At 35.8% G+C, this 12,703-nt stretch overlaps 1 protein-coding gene across 3 annotated transcripts in view; it reads right to left on the reverse strand.

The window, feature by feature from the left end:
- Nucleotides 1–12,703, reverse strand: part of LOC141538749 (uncharacterized) — a 50,608-nt gene that overhangs the window by 12,315 nt on the left and 25,590 nt on the right. The window contains exon 1 of one of the 3 annotated variants that reach the window (XM_074260515.1): nt 12,467–12,560. The exons of the other annotated variants lie outside the window; for them this stretch is intronic. The gene's annotated coding sequence lies outside the window, so the exon portion shown is untranslated. Of the gene's footprint in view, nt 1–12,466; nt 12,561–12,703 lie in introns of those variants that run through there. 3 annotated transcript variants of the gene reach the window in all.

Genomic DNA, 12,703 nt, shown 5'->3' on the forward strand with positions numbered 1-12,703 from the left:
ATCACTTAAATCTTCTTAAAGTATTGTTTTGACCATGTTAATCCCCCATTTCAATACATTCTAGCAGCTCCCTGTTATCTTGAGGTTCAAATCCAAAATCCTCTGTTTGGTGTTCAAAGTCTTTCACGTGGTATCCTATTACTTTTCTAGTCTACAACTCTGTGTGATACAGTGTTTAACCATTTCCTAATTGATGGCTACCCCCCCCCCTCAGTTTCCAATCTTTAACCATCACAACAAAATCCACTATAGAAATGGATTCTTTCTTTGATCTCTTTGGCTGATTACTCCAATTTACAGATGAAGAAAATGACACAGATATAAGTTTAGTGATTTGTGCAGTGTTGTTCAATTGTATCTGACTCTTGGTGACCGCATTTGGGGTTTTCTTGGCAAAGATCCTAGAATGGTTTACCATTTCCTTCTCCAACTCATCTTACAGATGAGGAAACTCAGGCAAACTATTTGGCCAGGGTCACAAGGTTAGGAATTGCCTGAGACTATTTTTTTTTGAACTCAGGAAGATAAGTATTCCTGTCTGAAGGCTTGGCCTTCTATCCACTTCTCCAGGGTTACACAGTTAGTCAGTGTTTGAGACGGGATTTGAATTCTGGTCTTCCTAATTCTATAGCTCTAGCTGAGCTACCTAAGCACCACAGCTAATCTTTCTTGCTTGTGCTCTTCATCACCAGCTTCTTATCACTTTCTCTTTCTGGAACCTAGATCTTTCAGTTATCTCCTCTCTACAACTTTATTTTCATCTTCTCTATTGGTTGAACCTTCCCTTCTTCCCACAAACTTACACACATGTCCTCTATCATGAAAAAAATGGCTGATATTGTGCTGCTCTTGATCTATTAGCTATATTCAGAAAGCTATCTTCAGGCAGGGAAGAATTAATAACCTGCCCACTTTTGGCACTCAAGAATAATTATTCACTGCATGATTAGCCATTTCAAATGAGGTGATAATAACAGAGTTAGGCTCCAAAGAAAGCTTGGCAGCCTAGAATGGAGATTTGTTAAATTGCACTCACTGAACCCTCTGAACTAACTGGGAGTAAAAACATTTAATCCCCAACTCCTTTGTTGATTCTTTATTTAATCTTTTGAACCTGCCCCTATGGGTCTCTATTGAAAGGATCAGTAAGATATGAATAATATCCAAAGGGCTATAAAATCATGTATACCCTTTGAGCTAATAATATCACCACTAGGCATGAGTCCCAAAAGAGATTATGTACAAAAATATTTATAGCCGTTTTCTTCTCAGGAAAAAAAAAAAAATGGAGACTGGGAGAATGCCCATCAATTGGGGGAATAGCTGAATAAATTATGGTATATAATTGTGATTGAATATTATTCTATAGTAAATGATGAGCAGGATATTCTCAGAAAGAGAAATCTTTCATGAACTCAACACAAAGTGTTGCAATGTTGCAAGATGATCATCTGTGAATGATTTAACTTTTCTCAGCAATACAATGATCCACAGCTACTCTAAAGGATTTATGATGAAAACTCCTATCCATACCCAGAGAAAGAACTGATTGTGTCTGAATACAGATTGAAGCATACTCTTTCCCCCTTTTTTTCCTACTTTACTTTTCTTGAGAGCTTTTTTTTTGGGGGGGGGGAAGGGATAGATTTATGCTTTTCTTCCCAACAGAACTTTTAAGGAAATGTTAAAAAAAATGTTAAAAATGTTTTCAAAATGTTAGAAAGAAAGAGAGAGAGAGAGAAAAGAAAGAAAGAAAGAAAGAAAGAAAGAAAGAAAGAAAGAAAGAAAGAAAGAAAGAAAGAAAGAAAGAAAGAAAGAAAGAAAGAAAGAAAGAAAGAAAGAAAGAAAGAAAGAAAGAAAGAAAGAAAGGAGGAGGGAAGGAAGGAAGGAAGGAAGGAAGGAAGGAAGGAAGGAAGGAAGGAAGGAAGGAAGGAAGGAAGGAAGGAAGGAAGGAAGGAAGAAAGGAAGGAAAGGAAAGGAAGGAAGGGAGGGAGAGAGGGAGGAAGGGAGGAAGGGAGGAAGGAAGGAAAGGAAAGGAAGGAAGGGAGGGAGAGAGGGAGGAAGGGAGGAAGGGAGGAAGGAAGGAAGGAAGAAAGAAAGAGAGAGAGAGAAAGAAAGAAAGAAAGAAAGAAAATCACACCTTTGTATTAAGGGTACAATCTTCAGAATGTTCAATGTTTTCTTTGGAAACTTGTGGGATAATGTTCCTAGAAAACAGTGCAAAAGTAAAAAAAAAACATGAATGCTAATATTTGAAATTATTCAAAAAAGAATATCAAACTTCTGGTTCCAAGAGACCTTAATCCTTATCATAATCCCAGAGCACTTGAAGAGTTTTGACACAGGGCCTGGAATATAGCCCTCTTGCCCTCCAGTAAGGGCCTGAATGAAACTCTGTTGAAATTTCCTCTGTATAGTAAGGCAATCTGATTAAGGTGTAGACAAAATTTCTATGTTATAATAATTTTTATAAATATTTTTAAATAATTATTTTAAAAATACAAGGTAAATAAATACAAAGTAATTTTAGGAGAACTCTAATACTTGAGGAAAAGGGACTCAGGAGCTTTTCTCAGTGGTAGCTGAGACTTGGAAGAAGCTAGGAATTTCAAGAGGCCCAAGTGAGGAAGAACTTATTCTGGACAAAGGGATGTTTTTATAAAAACAGAAAATAAAATTTCAAGTATAGGAAATAGCCAATAGGCCAATTTCTATGGGATATACAGAATGTAAAAAGGAAGAATGTAGGAATGCCTGAAGCCAGACATTCTTCTAAATCCAAAGGAATCTTTGTATCATATGCCCATCTAGTATTACAAAAGATGCATGGACTTGCATGGACCTTCTATATATCTCGAGTGATTTTTTTCTGTGTTCTCCAGAGATCCTAAATGTAAATGGGCCAAAATTAGAGATAAAAATAATCTCCTACATTTGTGCTATTTACCCTGCGACTCTAAATACAAAACTGGGGACATGGTCACATAATAATGAATAGGTTCTCTCTCTTTTATTTTGATTGATATTACTATACTGTGATGAGACACAAAATTGCAACATATTTGCAAATATGTTGAATATGAATATAATGCAAAAGACAATAGTGAGCATGCCATGATTATAATGATCATTTAATTAATGAAAAACTCCAAAGAAGAGGAGTAAAAGAAGTCATCATGGAAATGTATGATAGTGAAAAAAAATCAAATATTGACTTTCTATTTCATTTTAATTCTATTCTTTAATTGATCCTATTATGTAACTGCCTGAGTTGTTTGTCTCTGAGTTAAATACAAAAGTTCATCAGTCCAGAGGTTCAGTTTTCCTCTCTGACTTAAGTTCAAAGGGTAAGATTCTCTACAAATCCCCTTAATAGAAAGAAAACAGTTATCTCTATACAGCATTGTATATCTTTTTACAATTAAAAGAGATCTATTATCTCACAAGTCTTTTAGAATACAGGCAAACACCAAGAAATTTGCTATATATGCTCAACTAATGAGCAGATGGACTCTAATGTCCTATCATATTGTTTTCTGCCTATAGTTTTCTATCTGTGATGCTTTCTGTTTTTTGTTTTCTTGAATCTCCCAAATATATGAAGGCTAGTAAGTCTTACCTCATGGTCTTGGCTTTTTTGGGGTCCAAGATCTATTTTGTTGTTGATTAGAACAACAACATTCTCACTAATAAAACAGACATAAAAACTTTATTGTCTTAGTTTACCTTAATTTTCAAATGCAATAATAGAAAGAAATTATTATTTGGTCACTTGGTTGAAGGCATCACTGACACCTTCTCAACCTTTTTGGAACGTTGGGTGGATTCCATAAGTGGAGAACTAATGGGAGGCTATAGTCACACCGGAAAAAACAGGCTTGGAATGGATCCTTATCCCAATCATCAGAAAGAAGTTCCAAATCAAAGACCATATATTTATTTATATAATTCTTTCCACCAGTGGACTCTGTTCAGAAGAGGATAAATATGACTAATAGAGAGATGAAACCTAACATTAATGGGAAAATAAGAATAAAGCACAAATCAGCAAGCCACGTTAAATGCTACTCTTAGATGCAGGCAAAAGTGACAGCATTAAGAATTGAGCCAATTAGAAACTGGAAGTTGAATGGATGTCCATCAATTGGAGAATGGTTGGGTAAATTGTGGTATATGAAGGTTATGGAATATTATTGCTCTGTAAGAAATGACCAGCAGGAGGAATACAGAGCGGCTTGGAGAGACTTACATGAACTGATGCTGAGTGAAATGAATAGAACCAGAAGATCACTGTACACTTCAATGCTGTATCAGGATGTATTCTGATGGAAGTGGATATCTTCAACATAAAGAAGATCCAACTCACTTCCAGTTGATCAATGATGGACAGAAATAACTACACCCAGAGAAGGAACACTGGGAAGTGAATGTAAATTGTTAGCACTGCTGTCTATCTACCCAGGTTACTTATACCTTCGGAATCTAATACTTAACGTGCAACAAGAAAATGGGATTTACACACATATATTGTATCTAAGTTATATTGTAACACATGTAAAATGTATGGGATTGCCTGTCATCTAGGGGAGGGAGCAGAGGGAGGGAGGGGAAAATCTGGAAAAATGAATACAAGGGATAATGTTATAAAAAAAAATTACTCATGCATATATGCTGTCAAAAAATTTATAATTATAAAAAAAAATTTTAAATTAAAAAAAAAGAAGAGTCAAAAAAAAAAAAGAACTGAGACAATGTCATTGAATGATTTAATACATACTTTTATTCTGGATCTTTAAAAGATTACCTCTTCTAACTTTCCTACTGTCAAGCACCAACATCCTTGTTATTCAAGCTTGAAACTAAGTTGTTATTCTTGACTCTTTATTTTTCCTCAGCCCCCACATGCTCAGTTGCCAAGTCCTTTTAGTTTTCTTTGCATCATCTCTCTACACACCCTCTTCTATGAGACTATTAGCACCTTATTGTAGGCTCTTATAACCTGAGATTTGAACTATGGCAATAGTCCAAGTATTGGTAGATCTCCCTGCCTCAACTTTACTCTGCCCTCCACTTTACTGTCAAAATGATCAGGCCAGACCATATCACTTTGCTGGATCCTCATTATCTCCATAATCAAGTATAAAATTCTCTTTTTGGCATTCAAAGCTCTTCATTACCTGCTCTCCTCAACCACTTTTCTAGTCTTCTTACATTCTATACTTCCCCCAGGAATTCTGGAAATCTATCACCCTGGCCTTGCTGTTCCCTGAACACACTGTCTCCTTATTCAATATTTCATGCCTGAAATTATGTTCTTCTTCAAGTGCTAATCTCCCTAGCTTTCTTCAAGCCCAAGCTAAAACATTACCTTTTACAAGAAGACAATTTGTCCCATATGCATCTTCTTTGTAAATAGCTGTTTGCAAGCTTTCTTTCTCAGTAGATAATGAGCTCTTTGAGACCATGGACTGTCCTTTGCCTTTCTTTGTATCCCTACTGCTTAATGCCAGGTACATAGTCTTTGATAAATTCTTACTCCATTGAAGAAAGTATGCAAAACTAACAATGATAGCCACTCAAAATTAGAACAGGTTTATCTCTGGTGGGAGGATCATATATTTAGAACTGGAAGGAAAGTTTTTAGAGGTCAGCTAGTCCAATCCCTTCATTTTTTACAAATGAAGAAATTAAGACTCAGAAAAACCAAGTTGTCAGACATGTACTAAATGACCAAAACTAAAATTCAGTCTCAGTCTGACTCCAAGTTGATTGTTCTTTCCCTATAAATGGTATCTTATTTTTCAAGGTAAAGCTGGATGATTGCTTGTTGAGTATGTTGTGAGGTTGTGCAGTATGCTGTTTTCTGGCCATCATCAATATCAATCAACTTTTAAAAATATGTTAAAAATTTTTTTAACTTTTAATTGGGGGAGGAGGGGAAGATAAAAATGAAAACAGAGTAAAAAGAAGAATAAAACCTCCAGTGCCTATTAATACCTCAGCATTACCTATACCCAAGTACCATTCTGCTTTTAACTAGGTATTTTTTAAACAGTTAATAAACAATTGTGTTTATCTCTGGTTTATGGTCCCCAGTCCTATTTCTTTATACTTGCATCTTTGTGCTGATACAGATAAGTCAGGAATATACTCTGGCTGCTAAGAAAAAGGAAAAGAAAATTGACTGAGAAGGGGAAGGGGATTCCAGAAAAAAGATGATCAATGAGGCATGGAATTGCTGAGCTGAAATGAGTCTTTTAGGTCCCCTAGTCTAACTTCTCACCAATGGACAGGGAGAACAGACTTAAAAAGTCAAAGGGAAATGGAGGGGGATTCTCCCTGTGTTCAAGTCTCAGCAAAAACATTATCTTTAATAAGAAACTTTTCCCAGTCTCCCTTAATACTAGTATCTTCCCTCTGCTGATCACTTACAATTCAATTTATTACATACACACATGTGCATCATATGTCCACACACATAACCATCATATATATCTATCTCTATATATTTAGATACATCTAGATATAGATATATATTATTTGTACACATTGTTTGCACAATGTGTTTGTACACAATTCCAATAAATTATGAGTTCCTTCAGAGAAGGGACTGTCTTTTACCTTGCCTGAAACACAGTAGGTGATAAACAAGTGTTTATTGACCAAAGGATAGTCAGTACGATCACAGTCCAAGTCTCGTGGGCAAAGTTATAAAAAACACAAAACCTCCACCTATACATGGGAACACCCATGAGAAAGTTCACTTGGAAAAATAAATTCAATGTGGGACAAAATCCAGTATTCCTTAGAGATCTGTGAATTAGGTCTCACAGAGAAAAAGACACACAGCAGTGAAATGAATGCTAATTATGAATCATCAATATGAAATAATATAGTTCTACCCTTTCCAGGAATAAAGATGAGACTATTTGAAAGCTTCTGTGGATTGTCACAAAAGCATAATGGAAACAGAAATGGAGAAGGGGATAAACATTTAGATGGCTACTATTTGCCAGATTCCGTACTAAGTGTTTTACAGAATTGGAATTTGAAGACCTAGATTTAAGGTCTACTTCTATCTTTTACTGACAAGGTGATCTTAAGTCAATAATTTAGTATCTAAATTTAAATAAAATTTAAAACATGAAGTATGCAGAACCAGGAGAATGATTTATAAATAACAATATTGTTGTAGGGACAAGGAACTTCAATAAATTTAAAAATTCTGATCAATCTAATGATCAACCACAATTCCAGAAGACTTATGATAAAGATAGATAGAGAGGTGATGGACTCAGCCTTTTATGTATGTATGTGTATACATAAGTGTAAATGTATGGGTTTATGTACTTATAATGAGTACTGTGGGAATTTGTTTTGCTTTACTACACATGCTCATAATAGGATTTATTTTTCTTGCTTTATCAATGAAAGGTAGGGAGAAGAATGGGAGAAGAGAAATTGGGCCAGACATAATTCAGACATGAAAATAAAATAAAATTAAAATAGAAAAAAAACAGAGTAGTAAGATTGCCTACTTTACAGTATTATTGTGAGGATTAAATAAGATCACATACATAAAAAGGTTGCTTCACATATCTTTAAATACTATGTAAATTAGCTATTTTTAAAAAGTCTAGTTCTTATCCTCAACAATTGAACAATAAAATGGGGGAAGATATGAGACATACACAAATAAATAATTTTTTTTTTCAATCCTGTCCCACTCTCCACAACCCCATTTGGAGTGTCTTTGAAAAAAGATAGTGGAATGGCGTTCTAAATGGCAAATAAATATAACATAATGAAGGAATGAGAGGTCCTGACAAAGTATTCTAGGACAATTAGAATAGGAAGAATTTACTTTGAGCTTGATGGTGATGGTGGAGGAAGTGTGTGTCTGTGGTGGCAGGAGGATATGACAGGGAGAAATCAGGGAAGACTTCATGGAAGAGTAAGACTACTAAGGTGGACCTTAAAGGATTTCTAAATATAATCAGCTTTTTATCCCCCACAAGTGAATGTGGATATGGATAATGACCAATTGTTTCAGGTGACATTTTTTCCTAGAGAGGTACTCTATTATACTCTCCAAACTGTCAAGTTATCCTAGAAACTTGAAGAGCAGAAGGAGCCAGAGCATGCATACTACTTATGAAACCTTTCTTGGTTAAAATTGAGCCTTTCAATTTGTGGGGTTGCTAAAGTTTCTTCATCTGGTTCATTTGATTTTTGATACTTCAGTTTGTGGGATTCTAGGGGAATTGTGAAATAACAATTTGAACAACAACTTTAGGTTGTAACTATATAGTCATTTTTCCAGTATGTTTCCTCTCACTAGTCATTTCCATTTGAGATGAAATTGCATTTTGTGTATCTGTTGATTTATTGACTATTTATTATAGTGTTATATTATTATTGACTATATAACTTGCTATATTCTTGAATCTTACATAAATATTGAAATTGAGACTAATATGGGAAGCATGAGAAATGTTTATGTTTTTCTTTTTGCATTTGGTAAGTAAGACTTAGAATGCTTGCTTTATTATGAGATCCTTATGCTCTGTAAGTCTGCTCTGTAAGTCCACTTTTTTTTTTCTTTTTAGCTTTTGTGTTGAGGAAGACTATTTAGCACCAAGATAAGTAATAGTAACCTTTAGCAAACTCTGAAGGATTTCTTTTTATTGAATCTGCATAACTGTATTTGGGAAAAACTGATTTTTTTTTTCCTGTACATGTGGGACAGCATAAGATTGTGCCATAGTGACTACATGTATAGCAGTTGGATAAGAAAGTAAAAAGACAATATTTATTCCTCCTCAGAATCCTAGAGGATTGGAGATTAGGAACATGGACAATGTATTTAAAAGAAACTCCTGGTTTCAGTTTTTTTCCAACTTCTAGGAACCAAGATGATGGAGTAAGTAGTAAATCATTGTAACACTCCCATAGTCATTTCCAAACTATCATGAAATAGTGCCTCAAAATAAATCCTGGAACAGCAGAACCGTTAAAAAGATGAGGTGAAATAATCCAAGAAACTTGGAAGATTGGCAAGAAAGGTCTCTCTCACTTATGTAAAAGGGGAGTACAGTCCAGGACAGGAAGCATCCCAGAAAACCAGCAGCAAGCCTCACCTCAGCAAATCAACTGGAGATTCTGTGCCCCATTGTGGTGGAGCAGGCAAATGCTATATCAGTCCTCAGTATAGCCCAGGGAACTGGGCTACAATTTGGAAAACCACCTGCTTTAGTATTGCTCCAGGAAACAGGTAGCTTATAGCAGACTTCCACATGCTTCAATGTAGCCTTGGGAAATGCAGAAATATATCACCGGCCTCAGCACAAAACAGACACTGGATTGCTAAGTCTGCATACCTTGTTTCTCTCTTGAGCTCAATCCTGTATCACTGTATCACTGACTGCTTATCAGATATTCCCCACTGAATCTTCCAAAGTATCTCAAATTTAACATGTCCAAAGCAGAACTTATTACTTTTCCCCACTCTTCATAACTTCCCAATTTTAAAAAGGCCTTATCATTCTTCCAATCATTTTCACTCATCCCTTCCCTTCTTCGTTGTTGTTCAGTTATTTATTTATTTATTTTTTACTTTTGATTAACTCTTTGTGACCCCATTTGAGGTTTTCTTGGCAAAGATACTGGAGCGGTTTGCCATTTCCTTTTCCATCTCATTTTATAGATAAGGAAACTAAGGCAAAAAGGGTTAAGAGATTTGCCAAGGGTGACATAGATAATAAATGTCCGAGGCCAGATTTGAATTCAGGAATATGAATCTTTCTTATTCCAACTTCGTCCATTGCACCATCTAATTGTCCTCTTCTTTTTTCCTCTTCTCCTCAAATTTAAGTAATTACCAAGTCTTGCTGATTCTATCATTATCTTAAGATCTTTCATTTTTAACTTTTTGCCCTTAACACCTAGGACTGTTGAATTGAATTGAAATGAATTTCAACAAGAAGACACACAAAAAGGACTGTGTTTAATGTAACTAAGGGAGAGAAACATTAGCAACTAGGAGGAATTAGAGAAATTTTCAAAAGATTATAATATTTATTTTGCAATAAGGAACAAAAATTGATTAGTCATGACTTGAGGTCAAGGAAACCAACAGACTTGCTAAAAAGCCCAATGGGTTTAATGATACTCCAAAAAATGGCATTTGAGAATTAATTGACAGGGCTTGAAAGTAAATTGATTCTGAATGGCAGGTAGGTGGTATGAAGAGGTGACTGAACTCCCATCCAAAGAGAATGCATGTGCTGGAAAATTGCTATGGACCACAATAGTTGCTCTCCCCAAAATTCACAACTTAGAGGAAAAACCTCAGGCCTCCTGAATTAGAGAAGAAACAAGGGTACTATATAAGCTGATGTACCCCAAACTCCTCAAGATTTGACACCTCTGGTTTAAACCAAAGATTCCATACCAAGTGGAAGGAAATTCACCCTGAAAAAAAGAAGATGATAGTTCCCTAGAAATATTTGAGAAAAGTATTCCAAGTGGACTGATGTTAATCAGCTTCTCAAGCTCTTTGGAGGAAAGAAACAAACATTTGTGAAGCATCTATTATGTACTATGCATTGAACTAAAACTTTTACAAATATTTCATTTGATTCTCACTGTGATCCTATGAATAGATGCTATTCTTATCTCTATTTTACAAATAAATAAACTGAGGCAAAGAGTAGTTAAATGATTTGCATAGGGTCACACAGCTAGAAAGCATTTTAGGTCAAATTTTAATTCAGGTCTTCCTGATTCCGGGTGTAATGGTCTATCTTTTCTGCCCCAGATTCCTGAAATGTCTTTAAGTATTTTTATACCAGTTACCTCCTGTTCTCTAATTCAACCTTGCATTTCTTGAAATACCAGATTTCTAAATAAATAAACTATTTTCAATTCAAATCATTTTATTTTCAGTTTTGGTTTGCCATAAACCTTAGAACTTCTGGGAAATCACTGTTTTACTTTTAAATAAAATTTAGGGTGCTTCAATTTGAATTGGGGGGACTATAAAGGCAGTCTTAGTCCTAAAGAAGCTTTTTGGGAGATAGGAATGTGGGGAAAGACATGTACACAAGCCAATATAAGGAATATTGGATGGGAGAGTGTATTAGCAATTGCAAAAATCAGGAAAGACTTCACGGAGGAGACAAAAATGAGATACTCTCAAGATGTTTTTATTCTACCAGCTTTATAATAATTTGATCCATTTTTCCAATCAGAAGACACCCTTCTGTGAGAACCCTAATAAATGCTTGAGAGCAGAATCCCTCCATCCTTCCATCCTTCCTTCTCTCTCTCCCTCCCTCTCTCCCTCTTTCTTTCCCTCTCCCCCTCCTTCTCTCTCTCTCTCTCTTTCCTTTCCTTTTTTCTTTTTTCCTTCCTTAGCCACAATATTTGGCACATAGTAGGCACTAATAAATTCTCGATGATTCATTTTATGTATTGTTTTCTAGCTATTCCATGCCCTAAGCAAGGTACTTATTATCCTTCTAAGTAAATAAGGAACCTTTCCTAATCTTTTTTTTTTTTTCCTTTCAGTTTCGCTTAGTAGCTGACACATACATTCTAGGAAATCATTCCTATAAAGAGTTTTTGTAGGTTTCAATTCAATTTGTCACTTTGGTCACCATTCACCTTACACACTAGTTGTTATAAGGAAAACATTTAGCAAAACTTTAAATCTCTGTTTTTTCTTATTATCCTTATTCTTTTGTATTCAGTACAGTCCAGGCATATAGATTTGAGAAATGGGGAAAGGGAGTTTTGAGTGGATTGTCAGAATTTTTTATTTCACCAAATGACTAGTTATAATTAGCTAGTTGTTCTAAACGGGACTGTTCATCCCGTTCCCAGAAAGCACTTACAAAGAAAACTATGCCCTAAGAATGGTATTCCCCTAGGTCTCATATAAGGGAGTTGTTAGCATCTTGATAAGTCTTCATTGCATCATTAGCTCCCTCCATTCCCACATTAGCAACACTTTTTACCTTGATTTGCCTTTTAACCTTCCCTTCAAGAGCAAGAATCGCGAGTGGTTCTCGTTTCCACTTGACAGATCGGGAAAGAAGTAATACCTTTGATAACTGAGCCCACCAGTGCTTTCTCCCCTAAAGTTATCACACTCTATTTCTCCAGCTTCTACTCCGTCCTCCCTCGCCCCCACCTCTCACTCCCCCAAACTCGTGGCATCCTAGATCACCGTTTCTAAACACTCCAACCTTCTTTACACGGAACTTTCCTCTTTTTGTCATTAAATTAGTATAGACAAGACTTATTCCACTGCCACCCGGTCACGGAGGTTCTGAAGCCGGCATTCGACCAGACTCATCTAGACTCCCAAGCCAATTCTCTGACAGCCAAATCTCGCTGTCTGTAGCGCAGATGTCACCATAAAAATAATAATGTGCAGTGAAAAAGAAGCTGAGGAACTCACGTTGGAAATGTTTTCTTTCACGTTCTGTGCTGAACGCCCTTCAGGAAAGGAGCATTTAGGAGAGTGCGAGTTAGCAAATCACTACATCTGCCGTACTCAGCATGTATTTTTTCTTCCAAGAAAACATTGCAACTCATGGACGACAGTATTATTCTCCTCCCCACCTCGGTCCCAGAGAAATCCCTTTCCTAATAAGAGGGTCCAGAGAGAGTAAAGTGATAAAGGCGACTATTGTGG

This window comes from Sminthopsis crassicaudata, chromosome 4, assembly GCF_048593235.1.
Source record: "Sminthopsis crassicaudata isolate SCR6 chromosome 4, ASM4859323v1, whole genome shotgun sequence".
Lineage (NCBI taxonomy): Eukaryota > Metazoa > Chordata > Mammalia > Dasyuromorphia > Dasyuridae > Sminthopsis > Sminthopsis crassicaudata.